Source organism: Anastrepha ludens, chromosome 5, assembly GCF_028408465.1.
Source record: "Anastrepha ludens isolate Willacy chromosome 5, idAnaLude1.1, whole genome shotgun sequence".
NCBI classification, from domain to species: Eukaryota; Metazoa; Arthropoda; class Insecta; order Diptera; family Tephritidae; genus Anastrepha; species Anastrepha ludens.
The window spans coordinates 25015911-25037812 of record NC_071501.1 but is presented as its reverse complement, the minus strand read 5'-3'; the positions used below and the strand labels follow the sequence as shown (position 1 = coordinate 25037812).

General features: G+C 39.1%; 1 protein-coding gene across 6 annotated transcripts in view; it reads right to left on the bottom strand.

Moving 5' to 3' along the window:
• LOC128865096 (uncharacterized) overlaps positions 1 to 20840 on the bottom strand; it is a 102664-nt gene extending 81824 nt beyond the window's left edge. Inside the window, exons 1-2 of one of the 6 annotated variants that reach the window (XM_054105057.1) lie at positions 20241 to 20366; positions 16725 to 17078 (exon numbers count right to left, since the gene is read on the bottom strand). The gene's annotated coding sequence lies outside the window, so the exon portion shown is untranslated. The other 5 variants (XM_054105060.1, XM_054105058.1, XM_054105061.1 and 2 more) reach the window with 5 other exon arrangements.
• Positions 20841 to 21902: the final 1062 nt, after the last annotated feature.

The window sequence follows — 21902 nt, the reverse complement described above, 5'->3', positions numbered from 1 at the left end:
TCTTTGGGGCCACGTGAAAGAGAAGGTATACGCCAACAGCCAAGGGTCGATTCACGACCTCAAAGATGGAATTCGTGAGGCTCTCGAGGGCATAGGGCAGTCACTTTGCAATTCGGTTATGGAAAATTTCATGAAAAGGATATTGTCCTGTAAGCGTGGTCGTGGTGGTCATTTGCCTGATGTTCCTTTCCACTATTACCGGCATACCTTCCTCTTTATAATGAAATAAACATCCGATCATTTATATTAAAAAATAGCATTTTTCGTTTAATAACAAAATAACACCTCTTATTGGAAAACCCCTTTATTTTCGTAAAATAATAAATATCACGTAAATTATAATTATATATAATTATAAATAATTTTAAAATTCCGGCAACTTGTTTTGGTGAGCCACCCTAATGTGCATGCATAGTTACAGTTGTACGCGCATGTGTGTGCCGATATATAATATTTGCACAGGTGCTGAGAACGGCTTAAATTCATATTTAATACAATAATTTATAGATTTGTACTATTCGTGAATATATGGTAATAGGAGCAAATAAAGTTTCTCATATTTAATTAGCAGGTATTCAACTGGCTTACCACACACCGACACACACACACACACATGCAAACTAAAACCCATGAGTAATTTCTATAATTTATTAACTTTTTTGATAATGAAAAATTATTTAAGTTCATTAGGATTGATTATTTTCAAGAGTTTAATTGTGTTCGCCTACACGAAGATAAGTGAATTATAAACACGCACACATGCACAAAATAAGAGGTGTGACATTTAAGCCACAGGAATTAAGATATAAGAAAAATTTTATTGTCGACCTTCACAAGTGTCTGTCACTCTAACTTTACATAACAATTACAACGTTGCGTCCACGATTGGAAGTACCTTTGGTAATCCTTGGAAATTAACCCGTTCAGCACCGCGATTACAGCTTGCTTTGCCTCTTTTCTAGAGCCGTGACAAAAACACTTGAGACGTGATTCCATCTTGGGGGGATACGAAAAAGTTTGTTCTATGTGCCTTGGACAAATACGTTTACGTATTTAGGTCTCATCCCCAATGACTAATCAACTACAATTTTCTGAGGATTTTCAATGGTTTTTTGGTATGTTTTACTATAAATTGCATCATTAAACATTGCTTGTAATGTGTGTTATTAATTTTTGTGACGTAACTAAAAATGGTTTTAAGGAAAACTTTTATAAAACACAATTTGATTGTGTCATCGATTTCTGAAAATACGTCTAGAACTAACCTCGCCACTCCAAGGCTAACAAAGCTGTAGCTCTCGAATTTGGTAGATATGCGTACCGGACATTGTGATTTCGACAAGTCCTTTCTGCAGAAACTGTCTGGAGGGTGAGGTGGAATCATCTTCTCAGCTGCCCTGCTCTCATCGAGCAAGGATTTAGACATTTGGGGTTTCGCTTTTTCGCTATATCTGCGGTTATTCTTCTTCTTCTTAATCGGCGCGATAACCGCTTACGCGATTTTGGCCGAGTTCAACAAAACGCGCCAGTCGTTTCTTTCTCGTGCTAACCGGCGCCAATTGGACACACCAAGTGCAGCCAAGTCCTTCTCCACCTGATCTTTCTAACGCAGAGAAGACCTTGCTCGGACGACATGACCCAGCCAGCGTAGCCGTTAGATCTTTATCTATGTCGTCGTAAAGCTCATACAGCTCATCGTTCCATCGCCTGCGATATTCGCCATTGCCAATGTGCAAAGGTCCAAAAATCTTACGCAGAATCTTTCTCTCGAACACTCCAAGCGTCGCTTCATCGGATGTTGTCATCGCCCACGCTTCTTCGCCATACGTTAGGACGGGCATGATGAGAGCCTTGTAGAGTGTTAGTTTTGTTCGTCGAGAGAGGACTTTATTACGCATTTGCCTACTTAGTCCAAAGTAGCACTTGTTTGCAAAAGAGATTCTACATTGGATTTCAAGGCTCATATTATTGTAGGTGTTAATACTGGTTCCTAAATATACGAAGTCTTTTACAACAACGAAATCATAGCTGTCAACAGTGACGTGGGTGCCGATAAGCGAGTGCGTCGACTAGTTGTTTGATGACAGGAGGTACTTCGTTTTGTCCTCGTTCACCACCAGATCCATTCGCTTTGCCTCTTTATCTAGTTTGGAAAAGGCAGAACTAACAGTGCGGTTGTTAAGACCGATGATGTCAATATCATCGGCATATGCCAACAACTGTACGCTCTTATAAAAAATTGTGCCTGAACGATTATGTTCTGCGGTTCGTACAATCCTCTCCAACATCAGGTTAAAGAAGTCACACGACAGCGAGTCACCTCTTTTGGTATCAAACGGCTCGGAGAGGCCCTTCGAAAAATCTTAAAATTCGGAAGCTACCCAGAGGATACTTGGTCTAGTCCCGCAAGTTGTGAGCTGCTTGAACCATATGCAGAAGAATCGTCCTGGCCCACTGAATGGCGATCAGTAACTTTCCCCACTTGCGTGGACTTCTACATATGGAACCATCACATATATTTTAAAATTCATCAGTAGCTTGAAGCGGCTAATATGAACGTAAATTAGCCACTGTTGGTCGTCCTCCTCTAATTCCAAGGCCTCTTCTTCTTTTCTTTCCATCTGCCTGGTTCCTTTCCTTCTCCTTCCCTCCTGTATAGTATCACAACGGACGAGTTTTGAATATTTGTCCAAAAGGGTCCATCGTAATGGCCATTTATCCTAACCTAAGGTCTTCTTTTTCCAGTTATATGAACGACGTGGTGTTGTGAGTTACCGAGTTTTAACTAAACTCACGGAAATTAATTTCCACACCTCGTTGTTATAGCGTGATTCAAAGATGATGCAGATCCTTCACAGAAGTCTTCGTGATATGCAAATATTTTACTTTATTGTTTTTTCTTTTCATACAATCCGTACCACAAGCTTTAGCAAACTTAGTCAGGGAACGATACTCAGTTGAACCACGCATGAAAGTGAGCCAAACGTTTTATGAAAATGGTCGTACTGCAAGAAGTACATTTCACGTATTTCGTTATTCTTTCATCACGAGCGATGAGGCGCATTTTCATCCGAACGGATCATCATCATCATGAGGCAGCGTTACAGCTCGAGATGAGCTTTAACTTTATTCACAATTTTCTTTCAGGCGTGTCGATTTTTGGACTATTTCCCTTCAGTTGCTTAAGTGCATCCCTTTCAGGTCAATGGTGATTTGGTCTAGCCAATGTACATTTGGGCGTCCTTGTGCGTTCGAAACCAGCGGATTATAAGTGGCTCACCCAAACGGTTACACTACAAATAAAACTGCCGCATTTGGGGTATTGAAAATTCTATAAAAATCCTATTATTGAAGAAAAAACTATGCACCCACAACGAGTCACTGTTTGGTTTGACTTTTGGGCAGGTGGAGTCATCGGATCGTACTTATTTGAAAATGATGCCGGTAATGCGGTTACGATGAACGTTGAACGTTACAAAGTCATGGTAACAAACTTTTTCTGACCTGAAATAGATGAGATGACATGGACTTGGAGGATATGTGGTTTAAGAGAGTGGCACCGTCCTCTATCTCTCACATAGGGCATGAAACAATAATGGCTCTATTGTGAAGAAAGTTCTTCGGACGCATTGTCTCACGAAGAAACGAGATCAAATGACGACCGAAATTTTAAAATTTCACAGCACGGAACTTCTTGCTATGGGGCTACGTGAAAAGTTTGGGCTATGTTAATAAGCCCGTGGCGATTCCAGTTCTGAAGAAATCATACGAAATGATGCAAAGCCCGAACTACTCCGAAACGTCATGGCAAACTTTGCTGTGCGCATCGCGTGCTGCCAGAGGAGTCGCCATAAACTAAGAGCCAATTTACATGATGACTTCTCCGCTCAAGATGGCATGACTTTACAGCCGGGGTGTATTCACATTTTCCTATTTTTAATCAAATGCTCTTTGGCATCGCGCTCAACAAACGAATGACTAAAGAAAATTGCCCACTTAAACGTTAAAAACACCCAAGGAAAGCCGCAAACAAAAAGCCATCGTGTAAATGCAAGAAGATTTTCGAAGACTTCTTTAAAAAAAAAGAAAGAGCATGTAGCGTAGTACACATAACAGAAGTGAAACTTTGAAGGCAGACAAAGAAAGAGGGAGAGACCCGAGAAAGAATGAGAGAGAGAGAGAGAGAAAGAATATATATCTAAATAAATTCACAACATTTGCAGATAATACAAATAGACAAAATTTACAAAAAACGGAGAAGAGTCGACCGATGTAGGTAAAAGTCGGACGCAAACCATGGCAACAACGCGCACTACTCCGAGCGTTTATCACCCGCACACACGCACCGATTCCAGGACCGCAGCATCGACACAAATTACCGCAAGGCAATGCCAATAAATCCGACGCCGGAATGGATAACACTTTATAGTACGCACAAGCACTAGCCAGAAAACGGAAATAAGCGCCAAAAAGTAGGCACCAAAAAAAAAAAACACCAAAAAAATTGGGACCAAAAAACGCCCCAAACAGTAGGCACCAAGGAAATATAACGCCAAAAAGTAGGCACCAAATATATATTTCCTACAAGTTTGCGCCAAAAAGTAGGCAGTGTTATTTCTCACTATTTCTTATATACTTATTTATTTTTATCAATTTCATATCATTCTATTATCGTTTATTTTAATTCTCTTTCATATTTTTTCATTTAATTTTTTTTTTCATCTTATATATATTTTGTTTTATTTTATATTCCATTATCTTATATACTTTTGTTTGTAATTTTTAAATATATTATTCTATTATAATTGATTTTAATTTTGGTTCACGAGAAATAGCCTAGAGTGTGTCTAAGATATATGTATATAAGGCATAGCTCTCTCTCTCCTTTTCCTCTACGTTATTTTTTTTTTCTCTCTCGCGGAACGAGATTGCCCAATACGTTGCATGGTCTTGAAATTTTACTTTCCATTCTCGCTCGTCCATCGACGCCTAAGAAGTTTCACTTCAAAAATGCGCAAAAAACCTAGGGTGAAAAATCATAACGTAGACAAATATTGTAAAAAAAATTATACTAATGGCCTTAGAATACAAGTGTCAGCCGGATCATTAGATTTGCACTTAAAACAAAATGATTTAATGAGGAGTGGCAGACAAACTGCTAGTGTGGACTGCCGACTGCCACTTCTACCTACCCACCCACCTACCTATTCATAAAAAAACCTATCTGTAGTCGGATTGAATCACCCTGTATTACATATAAGAACATGCATGATAAAAATAGCCATTTGTATGCATATATGCAGCTATCGGGTCTACTGTATTCACTTATAACTTTAAGGTGTGCGATAAGATGTAATTTAGCTGACACCACCAGGTAATTCATCACAACTTCAAAAGCCTCTAGAAACAATGACATTTAGCAAAAACAAGGCGAATTGAAAAAATTAAAAAATTTAAATCACTTGTAAACGTTGCCGTTTTTATCAGCTCTTTGTCACTTGCTGTCATTGCTATATTAACTACAACAACAACGAACGGGATGTGTATGGGGAAAAGCCCCTTTGGAAATTTCCCCCGAAATATTAAGTAAATTCATGATATCCACACCTGCTATTAGCGTACAGAACGTCTGTGTGAGTTGGGCTCCTACAGAGTAGCGAAGTGCTTTGTGAAAGAACCAAACAGGAAATTAGCGACCTTTCTTCTAAAACTTAGTAAGGAGGACCTGATAGTACCGGCGGGTGTTCACCTGTTCAGCATATGGCTACCATGGTAATCATTGGCAACCAAATATGTCTAACGTGTCGTGAGATTGAGGACACTGCAGAGCATTTCTGTAGCTGTCCAGCGATTTCTAGAATCAGACTTAGGCGGTTGGGATACGATGTATTGAATATGGATAAAGTTCATATTCTTCCTCTTCCGGATCTCTTAAGATTAATTAATTAAACCAAAAGATTCGCGAATAAGTGACCTCAAACCACTTTTTCCGTCTTACCATCCATACTGCATCTGTCCGGTCTCTCTATTCCTTCCAGTGTAATCAATCTGGGTGTAGTACAATGGTCTTCCTGACTGAGTGCTTGGATTTGTCCAATCCCTTACAAATCTAATCTCATCAGGTGGCATCTGTGATCTTCATTGCAAAGTTTGACATATTTTCCGTCCTGATGTTGTCCCATAAACGGATGGTCCTACAGTTTTACTTGTATGCCAACCTTAACTCAGAGGCGACAAAGTTACTACCGAGGGGCGACCTCTATTTGAAAAGACCTTTTCTATCATTTGATATTTCAGGCCTATAGTGGGTTTTGAGTCCAAGACAACCGAATGGTAGTCTCGCACAAATTCACTCGTCGGGGAGTATTTAACGGTACTTCTCTATTTATACACCATTTTTAAAAAGAAACCCGCCGAAAGCCCTGTTGACAGAGATGGGCCTATTGACAAAGAATGTTCACTTAGTTGTCAAGAGAATTTTTCACCCATACTCCCTTAGAGACAAAGTGCACGAGGTCTAGCACATGGAGACAGAGCCTGCTAAATCTTTCGACGGATTTCTCGAATTTGAACGAAAATGTTAGTGAAGAAATATTTTTCGTGGAGCTCCCTATTCAGCTCAAATTCAAGCTACCAGACCAATGAAATTGAATGGTTGTTTACTTGAGTAACTAACTAGTAACTAGTCATGGAGATAAACATTTACACTGACAGCCAAAATAGCCAGTGAAGAATACCGGAGTCCTCTTTTGACCGCATCCGAACATTTCGATATTAAGCTCATTTGGGTTTCTGGTCACAGTGACATTTCGACATTTCGGAAAACTGCTGCTCAGTTAGGTATCCACGCGGTGAGACTTGATATTGCATCGAGTCCTTTCTGCAGCAGCTATCCACAGGAGAAGGTGGAATCATCTCAGCACCTTTTCCTCAACTGCCCTACTCACGCCGATTGAGATTCAACTTGGCTCTCGGTTTTTTTAGCTGGACTTGCGTTTGTAGCAGGTTTAGATATCACATACCTGATGAATTTTATCAGTGTATAAAGCGGTTAACACAATCCTAAGTATCATCGTAACCGTTCGGTCTTCTTTTATATAACCTCCAAACATAATTCACTCTCTCCTATTCTTTCTTGCCTGTCTTTCTTACTTTTACTCTCACAATGGTATCACAAGGGCAGAAATTTTGTATATTCGTCCAAGTGGGCCCTCGTATGGGTAACTTAATCTAACTGGAAGGAGGTTTAGAGTCGCATATATTGCTTTCGATGGCGTGCTTGACATCGCACCGGCTTTGAGAACAGATGCACGCCTATGAATTATAAAAAGAATCCAGCCGTTGGCCTACCCTTTACAATATATTTCGAAATGGCAAACTAAAATGTGCCTAGTTGCTCTTACCTATATTTAGAAGGTTATTTAAAGTTACATTACTGCGTTAATCCAAAACTGCATTCAACTTTTAGTAATTCGCCGTTTACTTTTAAGCATTTAATTAGTTGGTAAGCTATTTCCGCAGTCTTAGAATTTATATTCAAGCACGCCATGTAAGTTAGTATTATTATGAGTAAAACATACATACAGGTCAAGCTGAGATGTAAAAAACGCATTGAAAATTACGACCGGCTTTGAAAAGCGATTTTCTACTGAAAATTATGAGTGACCTCCAGCGTACGAGCTCACTGAGTTTTAGATACCTTTCATTTATAAATATACGAGTACACAAGGCAAATTTTCAAAAACAGCAGTAGCATCGAGACTAACTTAGTTATACCCCTTCTGCACTCCCTCCTTGTCGAAGAGGGCGCGTAGCACTTGAAAGTCCATACTCGTAAAATGGCCGACACAAATTTGAATTTGGCAATAATTGGAATATATTACACACACATACATATTACAATATATGTAGTAATACAATATAAGTAATTACAAAATAATTTTCGATTTGAAGCCTACAAGGCCTCCGTTGCTTACAATCTCGTTATGTTGTTGCTTAACGAAAGAAAAAAAAGAAGCACTCCCGGCTATCAGTCCTTAATGTTTCTAGATTATTTTATTTAAAAGACTATAACTTCCCACTGAAGATAAGTTATTTGTTGTTTTTATAATTGGTTGTGTATGTCCACATTTACTCGTGTGCAGTTAAACAACTCTTCGAGTGCTAGCTCGATTTTCGAGTGGCTCAAAACTGATAAGCATCACGTCACATTGACTGCAGTTGGACATGTGTCAACACTAATAAAACAGTAAAACAAAACAACTACAGAGTTGTAAAAAATAATTTTTTAATGGTGATTAGTTGATAAATAAATGAAATTTTCAAACTCGGAGGTGCATAAAAGAATCCCAAGAGGAAAATGCTTTCTGTACTTCTGTACTTAGTTAAAAGTTAGTTAAAGCTACTTTCCTTTATACTTTCTTTTACCTCCTTTCCTTTCTTCATATACCAAAGACATAACTGGCGCACCCGCATAAAAAGAAGAATCCACTATTTTCTGTCGGCCGGCAAATAGTTTTCTTATGGAGAGATTTTTCTTGGCTTAATGATACTCGCTAATTTGTTATTGTCTTTCAAGAAGCAACTAAAATTAGCAAAAGACTTTTTCTATCATGGGGATACTTCATATTTCAGGAGATTTCAAACTCACTTCCTTCGGACGCGCAACTGGCATACCAGTATATTCGACTATAGCGCTTACCAAATTAGGAATTCATCAGGAAGTTTTTTTTATTTGGTGAACAACGGACATACAGTCGTCAGTACCTCGTTCCTGAGCTTCGAAAGATCTTCTGGAGCTACCGCAGCGTTCGGCAAATGCAGTGCTTTCAATACACGAGCCATATGCGTAAAACCACCCATAGTAGATGGTAGGTAATATGGTTGATAGTACCAGACTGGCACTCCCCAAGTAGCACTAAAGCGCCGTTTTGATACCATTAAGAGAACAGAGGGATTTAGGTTGAAACACAGCCCCAAGCTGCCAAAAAAAAGGAAAGGAAAATCGTCTGGCTGTACAACCAGCACATTTACAAATGCTCAATAGTTTCCTTCTCTCAAAGATCTCCATAGCTTTTGCAATGGGGATTAATTTGTACATCCAGCTTTTCTGCATCCCGACGGAGCAGGGAGGCCATAGAAAGGCTAGGCGGAAACAGTAGGCTGCATATCTACTGGGTACCTGGTCACAAAGGCATTATGGGGAACGAAATAGTAGATGAGATAGCAAAAAGTTCTGTGAGACTACCATTTGAACAAGAGAACGACATACCAAAACCGCTAAACACAATATACAACGAAATGGACGACCACATGAAAAGGCAAGTGGAAACTAGGTGGACTAACCTGACCACACGCAAAACTGCAAAAGTCATGTGTAGGACTAACGACAAAAAACTGACTCAATTCGTACTTACGCTCTCGCGAAAGGAATGCAGAACTATCATAGGTATGCTAACGGGTCATAATCTATTGGCTGCACATGCGAACAAGGTAGGGATTGCTAACACGGACAAATGCAGGAAATGCTGAGAGGATGTTGAGGAATCTTTAGAACACTTTCTGTGCGTCTGTCCGGCATTATTAAAAACGCGACTAAGACGCCTGGGAGCCCCACTGTTTGAGGGTCTGGAAGACGTCTCAAAAGCGGAGCTCCCAGCCCTACTTAGATTCGCCAAAAGCGCTGACATCCTACATGATATCTACTTTATGTATTCATAGAGGTCGGTCTCCATCTGGTATCGCTAGGGACCAAAAGGTCTATGCGTGGCTTAGGCTAACCTAACCTGACCTTTTCTGGTTTTCACGGAGAAATAGAGCTCCATCTGTTCTGTCGGGGGAATGCCGATGACCGGGTAGGATACCTCTGAAATCAATTTAGTCGATCGCTTCCTGGAAGGTTAGGCTAGGTTTGGCACCCGCATCGCACATAGAGACAACGATGCCACTTAGACCACGAAATGGGTCCGTTGTGAGCCGCGGGGGCTGGGCTGCATTTGCCTCTCCATACTGAACCATCCTCAGCTTTCGACAAAACGTAAAAGGTTGTTGATACCTAAAGTGTATAGATTATCTATATTCGTTAAGAAGTAGGATTTTAAAAATCGGTTCCTGCTTCTGGCTAGAGCCGGGCATGTGCAAAAAAGGTGTTGATTTGTTTCCAACTCCTCCTCATTTCTGCAGCTACGACAGAAATCATGCGTGTAAGCGCCTAATCCCCTTGCAGGATTTCCTGTGAGACAATGTCCTGTGAAGGCCCCTACTAAGGTCCTGGTTTGAAATCTACTCAGTTTTATAATACTCTTGGGCAGATGTAAATTTATGCTTGGCCATGTTTGCCTAGCAGTTTCACAGGTGTTAACGCTAATCCATCTTTGATTTGCAGAACAAATTAGTGTGTCCTTAATGAGAAGCTTACAAGTTGCGAGAGCTCTGGCATGCTCATCAGCAGTTTCAATATCCCTATGTGTCCCTATGTTCTGGAACCCAGATAAGAGAAATGTTCAGGACGTGTTCGGCCTATGTGAGACTATTTCTCAGTCTACCACCTAAACATATCTACCTACCTGAGTAACACTGGTCGCATGGGAATACATTTTGAATGGCAAAAATAAATGTAAAGTACAAAATTGTCATACACCTGTTGCTATCTCTTAGGGAAAAAGTCGGCGTGCGTGTGAACCTCGGTGCGGCGGTATTACCCTAACATTTCTCTTCAGAAATTAAGCACTCATCGGTCCCAAAATCACAAATGGTACTTAAAGGGATTGTAGAAGCTGGTTACTAAAGGACGATTGCCACTGAAAAGCTGTTACCATCATTTTTTTATATTTCATGGCTAATAAACTGCGATCAAAGTCAAAATCTTGTAAATAAACCTGAAGTAGTCAAACTTACAAGACTTTTCTTTCACCCCGATTAAAGTATGGACGTACCTACCTACATATGTAGTCGCCTATGATACGAAGATTCTTATCTCTATTGCATACCCCGTTTACGTTTTAGTGTTCACTGGTGTGAGTAATACTGACTCATTCTTACCTTGATATTCGATTGGTCAGAAGGAATTCCCCTTAGCATGAATAGTGAACATTTGTGTATAATATATTATATTATGACTATAGTGAAAAGAATTCAGAGGTGTGGTCAAATCGAACCATTAATCGGCTCTCATTTAATCGGCTCATTTTAAGGAATCATCTGATTGAGTAACGTAACCGAGGTCATGACAATAGTTTATTTACGAAACAATTGAGATTGTAATATATGAAAGAAATCAACACAGTCTTCGCTAATATTGCTTCGTTGTCGTCCGAACAAGGACTTAATACGATTGATTGGTCAAGTGTGTGATGACAACTGATTGCACGGTGACGTGGCAGCCGAAGTTGCTCGCACAATATCATTTTTCACCATAGCTGAAGACCATCCTTGGGTAGAGTGGCAACCGAAGTTATTATTTTTTTTTTTATTATAATTGGCGCGTACATCCTTTTTGGGTGTTTGGCCGACCTCCTCCTCCTATTTGTGGCGTGCGTCTTGATGTTGTTCTACAAATGGAGGGACCTACAGTTATAAGCCGACTCCGAACGGCAGATATTTTTATGAGGAGCTTTTTCATGGCAGAAATACACTCGGAGGTTTGCCATTGCCTGCCAAGGGGCGACAGCTATTAGAAAAATGTTTTTCTTAATTTTGGTGTTTTTACCGAGATTCGAACCGACGTTCTCTCTGTGAATTCCGAATGGTAGTCACGCACCAACCCATTCGGCTACGGCGGCCGCAACCGAAGTTACTCTCACAATTTTGCTTTGGATAGCTAAACCTGGTAATATGTGTATTATTATGACCACTCACTCACGCATTCCTTTTTAAACTCACGAAGTGTAAAAACAAATTGCATTTCTGAGTGACCCCATCGCATATGATTCATTGTTTTCAATTCCAATAAAATCTAAAATTGGATTCTCTATCTAATCACAACTTCTATTTTTATGGTATTATGTCGAATTTAAATGCTAATGGATTAGTCTTCAAAGACTTCAAAGAACTTTTTCCCCCTATTTCTGTGGGAGCTTTAGAAATAAGGAAGAGGTGCAATCTCTTTGGCACACCCCGTAAGAATGCCTTGAATAATGCGCTTCAGATATCTGGGGAATGAATTTTTCGAGGTTCTGCACATTTTAAGTGCACTTTGGTGGAAGAGACTGATGGACTTCATCAAAAAATCGCGTATTTTTAAAGATATGTGGAGATAGGACTAGATATACGTATCTCTCCTGGGCACCACAATGAGTTTCTGTAGTTTCGTGGCGAATTTCGCTCGTTAGCAATGCAGTGGGGAGGTAAGAAAAATTGCATTGCACTTATTGCATTACTTTAGTAAGATAAAAGTGCTAGTGAGATTAACTAATTGCTGAAAAAATTTAATATTTCGAGAATGTTTGTTTACCGCACGAGCAATCGTTTTTCCCAAACGTCTGTAGTAACAGACAGAAAAGAAAGTGGTCATCTTCCTCGGTTCGAACCAGTGCAGCCATAAAAACCGTTCAAGAAAGAATGCGCAGAAATACCCTACAAAGTAGAAAATCATATCCTGGGAAATTAATGTATCGACCAGACCCATGTGAAGACTAATTAGAGATGATCTGCACATGAAAGCCTTCCGTCGCTCAACTGGTCATCTTTTGACAAGACGCTTGAAGAAAATTTGACGCAACAGATGCAAGCAGTTTTTTCGACGGCACGCGGTCAACGGCCAGAAAAAATATTCTTTTCGCAGATGAGAAAATCTTCACTGTTGCAGAAGTTTTTAATAAGTAAAACGACAAAATCTATGCTAAAACTTCTAAAGACGCAAAAAATGTTGCTCCAAGGGTTCAGCCTCTGTATTCAATGGAAAGCGTTAGATCTTCTAACAAGATTCCCATCCAGTCCATAAGGCAAAAACCACTAAGCAGTGGCTAAAAAACAATATTCATGGGTTCATAGCCGCTGAAGATTGGCCGTCTGAGAGTTCAGATCTGAATCCATTGGACTACAGTTTGTGCTCAGAATTGGAGAATACGGCCTGTCGAAGATCTCACAGAAATTTGGACAGTTTCAAACCATCTTTGGATCGAGCAGCGACGTCAATATCCATGGAAAGAGTGCGTGCTGCAATAGCTGAATGTCCGAACCATTTGAAGGCTTATGTAAAAGCAAATGGTGACTATTACGAATGAAAATTTAATTTTTTTGCTTTAATATTTACCTCATTAAATAAAATTAACTTTAAAAAAATAGTAATTACAGTTTCAAAAAATATTATAATTTCATATTATAACGGACCTAACTTATAACAGAACTTATGGCAGGACTAAGTATAGTATCACAGGCAAAATCGGTTTCAAATAGGATCCTCCTTAAAATTACCTTCGTGTTCCTCTCTAAACACATATACCCTCACGGTCAAAATAATAGATGCACGATATTTTGACAAATTTTTACTACTTTTTTCTTTAATTTTAATTTCCATTAATTTTGTATTGGGTGTTTTTTAAGAGCTTGAAAACTTAAAATTATTCCACAAAACTGGAATATTGTTAGAATGATTTTTTTTTTATTATAATCTGGTAGATAATCTCATGGCAGTTTTAGTTTTTTTAATTTTATTTTCTTTATTATGATATCCGGCATATGACCGCCGCAGCTATGAGTTAGGTACATTCGATTAGTTCAATTGTTGACTACTTTTTTCCTGAATATTGCAACAAGTCGGCTGATAAGCGCATTGTATGGCAAATTGCGCTGACTTGTTGGAACCAAATGTCGTCGGTGTTTAGCTTATTAATTTTTGGAAAAAAAATCCAGTCAGCATGCTTCGATAGCGCAAGCCATTCATCGCAATGGCAGCTCCTTCCCCATTTCGAAAGAAATAAGGGCCGATGATGCCGCCAGCGTGTAAACCGCACTTAAGGCGGAACACCACTGTGAACGCGTGAAAATTAAGTGATTTTCATGATTTTTGACTATTTGAGGATCAGACAAATTGTAGTTTATTTAACATATATTCAACTATACTGACACAAATTTTTATTAAAAAAAATTAAGAATTTCAATTGTTATTAATATTAATGCAATGGCATCATAAAAAACTGATGCACCCTGGTGGCCACGATACAGCGGTGAAAAATCATCTGAAAGCAAAAAACCAGAAAAATGCTTAATCTATACATAAAAGGCTATCGTCGTACCTGGCGGTTTTTTTTTATGTTTTTTTTTTTTTTTTGAGAAAATGGTGCAGGTTTGAAGAATGAGTTTGTGCTTTTATAATTTTTTTTTGTTTCCGAAAGGCTTGAAAAAATATTAATTTTTGGAATTTAAAAAAACGGCTATGTACGACTGTAGCCAATACATTTACGAAAGTTAAAAAAAAAATTTAAATCGGTACATAAGTCTTCGAGAAATCGAGGCCACCGTATTCAGAAAAGTCGTTTTGAGAAAAACGCGTTTAAAGTTTTCATTCGACGTTGTAAATCACTACCAGCACCTTATTGTATTGGCTATAACTTCATCAATTTTCAAGATTTTAAGTTAACATTTTTTTACATATTTTTGAATATATCTACTTTAAGAAAATGCCAAAAAAATCGATTTTTTTGCAAAAATCATAGTGGTGTTCCCCCTTAACATGGACAAATTGCTCTATGAGCTTGGCGGGCAGATTTATTATTTCATATGTCAAAGGAACTGCACAGAAATGTCAACACAATTTGCCATTCTCAGTTGTCAAACTATAGTTTCTTCTTCTTCTCATGCAGCTGAAAACATACCCGATATAAAATATAATGCAATAAACAACAAATAGAATATCAATCAAAATTTCAAACTTTGTAAAAGATTTGTAAAAACTAGATACATTTTCATCAAGCACTCAAACTCTTTAATCGGAATTTCTAAGCACAAATTGAGTACGCAGTTTTATAGACCATTAAATTTTAGTACTTCATAAGGCTGAAGTGGCTCAAAATTCCCATTGATTTGTGATATTTTCCTCCTGTCGGAGTTGCGCATTTTCGCCATATAACGAACGCACGACATTTTTTTTTTTATATGGCAAGTAAAATACTTAGTTGCACAGATCATGAATTATCTGTGTATTGGCGGCAAACCTGCAACTAACTGCTTACATACACACACACACGCACACATATGTTGGCAGCGTAATAACACTACAATAAAAAGAGCAGCGGCAGCAACTCTAAGCTGGAGCGGAGTAAAAGTAGGCAGCAGCAGCAGCCGCAGCAACTTGTAGAATGTGGTCGTTCAGCAAATCGTTAGAGTGTTTTGAACGCGTAATGATTACAGGGTCAGCCACGCAACGCCAAAAAGGCAATGATGAAAATAAATAAAAAAAAAAAAAAAAAACAACATAAACAAAAACACTAGCGACACTGACACTGACAACACGCATTTTCAAGTCACTTTGACTGCTTGTTGTTAGTGTTTTTTTTTCTATTTTAACGCTGTCGCCGTCGGCAACTTTCAAATTCGGTTTTGGTGGCAGCTTAAAATGGGAGAGGGCGCGCCGCGTCGCCACTTTAATTAATGCACATTTTTAACGAGCAAAATGCTACTTTTTTTCGTAATTTTTTTATCACATTTCATTTTCGTTAATTTTATGTAAGCGTTGATATTGCAGCACACACGCGCACACACACACACGAAATGCAAATATATTTTTTGCTTAACTTTATACTGCGCAGGCGCGCGGTTTCACTGTGGCTACGATTTTTATTATTTTTTTTTTTACTTTTTGATTTTTTTTTTTAATTTTTCCTTTTTTTGCGTTTCTTTACGGTTCAACTGTCAGCTACACAACACAATTCGGATTGACAATAGCCCAAGGGGCGGCAGCAGTCAACAACATACATGCATACATACATACATACATGCACATGTAAATATGTACATACACAAACACATTGCATTGGCTAAATAAAAACAGACTTGCTGACACTGCAACGGCCGCAATGCGGCAAACGCATGCAGGCCAGACGTTCACCGCATGAGCGTTGTTGTTTTTGCCGTCGTTGCAATTGTTGCTAGCATTCCTGGGATTGCTTAATTTCTTCTCTGTTTTTCTTTTTGTTTTTGCTTTTGTTGATATCCAAGTATTTTTGGCTATCGCCTGTAGCTCACAGCTAACAGTTCACAGCTTTTCGAGTTGCGCGAGAGTGGGGGCAGCCACTTGAAATTTCGGTTCGTTCACTGTGTGTAAGCACACAGTTTTCCCTTCGATTTGCCATTTCGCAATTTTTCCTGCCCATATGAATAGATACATATGTACGTATGTTGCAAATTGCATGTACTCGTACATACATATGTACATATGAACATATCGTGATTTTGATTTATTTCAGCTGGCAGCAATGAGCCATAATTGAAATTATCTAAGTGTTATTAGAAACAAATTTTCGATTGTCGCAATAAACTCTAATCACCTTTTTATCTTTACTTCTATGTAAGTATGTATGTAGGTATGTATGTATGTATGTATGTATGTATTTAATTCGCGTAAGCACTTTTACCAGTTGTTATATTTTTATTTGTTTTTGCTTTCAACACAAAACAAATAAATAAAACCGAAACAACGGTGTGTTTTTTACCACAGGCTAAAACTAAAAAAACAAAAAACAACAAAAGCACACAAAGACACAGCGCATATGCGGAAAACAAATTACCGTCGCTCGATCACAAGACACGTTGTTGGTTGGCTTTTGATGATGTGCACCTTGTTTTGTGGGTTAGTTTGTTGTTTGGATAGTTTGGTTGGTTCGCTGTCGATCGCTCGTTTGACCACCTCTTCGTCGGGTAGCTTTGTTCAGTTAATGTATTAATCACTCCTGATCACTACAACTTGTTTGCCGTTCGTACCGTTCGCGTGACCATCACAGATGTATCGAGTTCAACAGTCGTCAACTAACTGCCCGTCGCCGACTGATTGCTGATCACTTGAGCCGGAGCTGGAGCTAAACGTTGGCTGCTGCTGACTGTTGTTGCCGCTATCGCTTTCGTTGTCTCGTTGTCGTTGTTGCCTATGCCGTCAGCATCGGTATTGGCTGGCGTTAATACTGACGCTGCTGATATTTGCTGATCGACATTTCGGAAGTTGGCCAAAATCAACGCAAATGCCGGTGTCGTTCCCGGCAATGGGGTGACCAGCATGCATGTATGTAGATATAAAAATGCATTCAAATTAAATGCAAAAAGTAAACAAAGACCGATTACACGTAAACTGGGAATGACAACTGAACATTTTGAAAAGTAAATTTGAAAGGGCGTTCGGTTAATTGAGCCTGTGATGAAAGGTTATGCGAAGTTAGATTAGCTTTTAGCCTTCCAAGTACAAGAGTTCACTACATCTTCCTAGCGGAAGTGTATGCCATGTGTCTATGTACAGAGATCAATTTAGCGAGAAACCTCCGGAATGAACGAATTGGCTTTCAAAACGACAGTCGGGCTGGCCTCAAGGCTTTATCATCTTTTACGGTTAAGTACTCACTAGTGCTTGAGTGCATAGAGAAATTAAAGGTACTAAGCCCAATATGATATAATCATGAGCTGGAACTTTTAGCAAAAAACGAAATTGTGATAAGATTTTTAAAATCGCAGAAGATAAGATGGCTTGAACACGTGTTCAGAATGCACAGGGAGAGAAAAACTCGAAAGGCAGTTGAACTGCGCCCTGTTGCAGGCCGAAGAAAAGGACGCCCCAGAAAAGGATGGCTCGAAGACGTTGAAGATGACCTTGCGAAGCTGAACATGCCGGTTTGGAAGGAAGTAGCCTTAGATTGAGAATGAAGCAAGGACTGTGATGCTAAGAAGAAGAAGAAGCCCACAATGGTATCCGGCAGAGATTGGCTCCAGATCATGGGGGAACTTCTGTAAACGCAGCAACGAAAGTATTGGCTAAACAGGCTGCGGCTTCGTTACTAATAGAGCCCAAAAACTCAACACGGAAGAGCTTAGAAACGAGGAGTTAAGGCTACGAGATACAAGTAGGCATCTGACTATGCGGTTACTCCAGCCTAAGTTCTTATTAGGAGGGTATAAAAAAAGAGATGTAAGCATATCAAAAGTATCTCCCTAAAGACAAATTCAGAATGATTACTGTTATTCTCACAGACCACTGCAGATTATGTAGCCATCTGCATAGGCTCGGCCCACCGACTCCTGTCGTTTCTGCAACCAATCCACCTTCTTCTCGAAAGCGCTGATGTACAGCGATAAGAAAAAGTAGACATATCGGCCTGAGATCAATCACCGACCGGTTTCTCGACGCACTGTGCACGTTGAAATCATTAACGAGAGTGCGGTTTCATTGCTTTAAAAAAGGGTCTCGACCGTCCCTGATCCACCACATCTGTGGTCAGAAGGACTTTGCTAACTTGTATGTGAGTGCTCGCGCCTGGTGCGCGCTGAACTGAAACGGGGCCCATTTACCCAAGAGCAGACACAGGTTGCCAAGGGAACACCAATGTTTTTCGGCAGAAGAATTTGGCTGTTTATTTGGGTTTACTGTCAATTTGAATACAGTTTTGATGAACACAATTTACCAAAAAGCTTTATTACCGTCAGTTGCGAAGATGTTTGGACGAACTAGCCAACCGTGGATGTTACAAGAAGGCAACGATCGCAAGCATCGAAGCCGAAGGGGTGTAGAGTGGAAACAGCAAAATAGATTTGATATGTTGGATTGGCCTTCACAGTCGCCTGATACAAATATTTAGGCAATAGTTAAGCAAAAACTCAAAGGAAACCAAATATGGGCGGTCAACCTGTTATCAAGCCAAATTCGGCTGTTTTGGAACCGATTTGTTCCACAACTTGCGGAGACATTAACACAAAGTATGACTCGAAGATGTTGGCGGTGGTGGCCGCCGTAGCCGAATGGATTGGTACGTAACTGCCATTCGGAAGATGTAGGTTCGAATCTCCGTGAAACATCAAAATGAAGAAAATGTTTTCTAATAGCGTTCGCCCTGTTTAACCTGGAATATCTGCGGATGCGAAGTTTGTCATAGCGCTAAGCACCAGATATGGGGTGATCCGTAGTGGTACCCACCAAACCCACGTAAACTTCTCGAGAATTAAACAAGATCCATTTAAAGAGTGAGCCGGGCCATTGGCCAGTGACAATAACTGCCATATTATCCGCTTAAGCAATTAGCCGCAAACCCTTTCTCTACAGCTCCTCAAGCAGGTTAACGACAAGGACCCAAAGTAAAGGTGAGAGTAGCGGCTTTATGTAGAGAAAGACACGGCAAAACCAAGGTTTGGCGAATAACTTTGACGAAAAAAAATTGTGAGGGGAACTTCGCCTACCAAGTCACAGGGGATTCGGCAGCCGAATTCTGCACGATCATTTGTCATGTATTCACACACTCGTCCAATCTGGCGTTGTCCAGATGGCAACGAAGTGATATTGTGTATGAATTTTTCGTATATCACTAACACAATTAGAGTTTTTTCGTAAACACCCTGCTTCGCAACCGCTGATTCTGACAAATTCGCTGAAAGCCGGATAACGTTCTATCATTGGCCACACCTTCTCAATTCTCTTCACCAGGGTACAAAAGCACAAACAGGTGAAATAGGGGAATAATTTTGACGCATTTTCAACAACAAATAAAGTAACTATACGCTTCGCAGTTTTAAGAAAACCAAATAACCCGTTTTCCCTCAGTTTTGGTTCATTATAAACAGAATCAATTGGAAGGCACTTCGCCAATATTTATATACTTTGCTTAACCTGACCATCTTAATTCAGGTATTTGAACGTGTGTAAATACATACATAATTACACACCTGTACATACATACATACATATGTATGAGCATTGAACATAAAAACAGACTCTATTGCGTCTACAGCTGCTTAGAATAACAGGCAACAACAGCAAACGTCTCTTTATGCATTATATTGGATATTCGTAATTATTTCTCTTCTCCAAATCTCACGATTTTCGATTAGATCAAGCTGTTCGAACCCATTTCGCCACCCGACAACTTAATGAAATGCGCGCGCACTGGTCGATCCATTGCACTTCCATCAATGACAGCTGCAAGCAAATAAACAGCAGCAGCAACAACAACAAAAAAAAACATTTTAATCATATGGCGAAATATCTTAAGCAAAAATTCTTCCACAATGAATTCACTATACATTCTGGCCCACTATAAATTACACACATATACACTTATTCGTAGTCTGCAAGCCACAAAATGCACTCTTTATGAGGAAACAACTATTGCTTGTATTTTCGATTTAACTTCACATAAGTTGCAGGCGCTCGCTTTAGCAACAGAATTTTGCATCCACACACTCACAAGTTGGTCAACGCAACGATATTTGTTGAAGTTTTACGTTTTTAAGTTGTTAACCTCTTCAAGGATAACCAATTGCCAAGGTGAAGGCGTTTAACGTTTTTTGCATATTTGTTGGCGGTTAATAACTGTGTAACGAATCAGTGACGAGTAGAATAACTGCTTTTCAAAACGGGTTTCGTTTTTTTTACGTATTTTCGTTATCATATTGCACGAATTGTGTAACAAAATTATATACCGAAGTTATAGTTTTAACACCATTACTGCCCATTTGCTGTATTTGCGCGTTAAGGAGTATTATTGGCGCAATTTATTTAACATTTTTAATTATTCATTAAATTTAGTAATAGATTAAAAAACTAACTACTTTTATTACTAACCACTTCGTGTTGATATTGCCGACATTGCTTTCTACACTATTCGCCGGAAAAATGTCAAACTAGCCAAGACTCGAACCGCGTTATCAGTGCAATGCTGCCAGCGCTATGAAATTAATAATAATTTAAAACGAAATAAAAGCCCGTTGTTTAAAACAGCAGGATGTAGATAATGCAGAAGGTGGCACCCTCCGAAAACCCCTACTTCATTTTTGGCGAGTTTGCCAATTAGGCGACGTCAGTATAGAAAATAAACAAATCCATGTGTGCAAATGACTGAACATGGAGATGTATGTGTGCACGATTTATTCTATATTCTTCGTTATCCACTCACTTTTGTTCATCCTTCTTCTTATTATTGTTTGTTTATTGCCTGTACCGAATTCGCGAAATTTGAGAAGACACAATCCTGTATTCTATCACTTTTGCTTATACGTTTAGTGATTGCCAATCATATCAGGCAAATTCTTTACACCTGAAAAAGTGAAGAAATAACATCTCTCTTCTAAGGTATAAGACATTCAATTCACGTGCGCGAAAATCATGGTTCTTATGCCATTTATCGTGATCATACTCTAAAATGAGTGTCCTTGGTGACAAGTAGATCCTATCAAAGAATAGAATCTATCAAAAATAAAAGAAATCCGATCAAAACTTAATCCCAGAACTTGCAGATTTAGCTTAAACAAGTAGATCACCGTTGGACTTAAATACTGCAAATTCATTATGAAGGCTAAGTTTTGTACTAAGCTTGCACAAATTTGGTTTTTTTATAACTTCATGAATACGACTTAAAACACTTTCAAAATTAACAATAAATGGTTTTCCCATGCTGTTGAAATAACAAACCCTGTACCCATTTTTGACAATTACATAGAAATTTTAGTTAACATAACTAGATTAGAAACCTCTTCTTTTTGCCAAGCGTTAGCAAGTGGTGAGTAGATGAATCAACTGGTAGAAAGGAGCATATCTCGGCAGGGTTGGAATAGAGCTGCCTAAAATTAACTTTGTTTGTACAATAGTGAGTTATACCAGTTTTATGAGGTATATCCATACTCGCTAGCGACGAATCTTGCTCGATAACTTTATTGTTGCTTTTGATCTAAATTTTTCATCAAGTGAGCCGAGCAGAGAAGCGGCGAAAAAAAGAGAC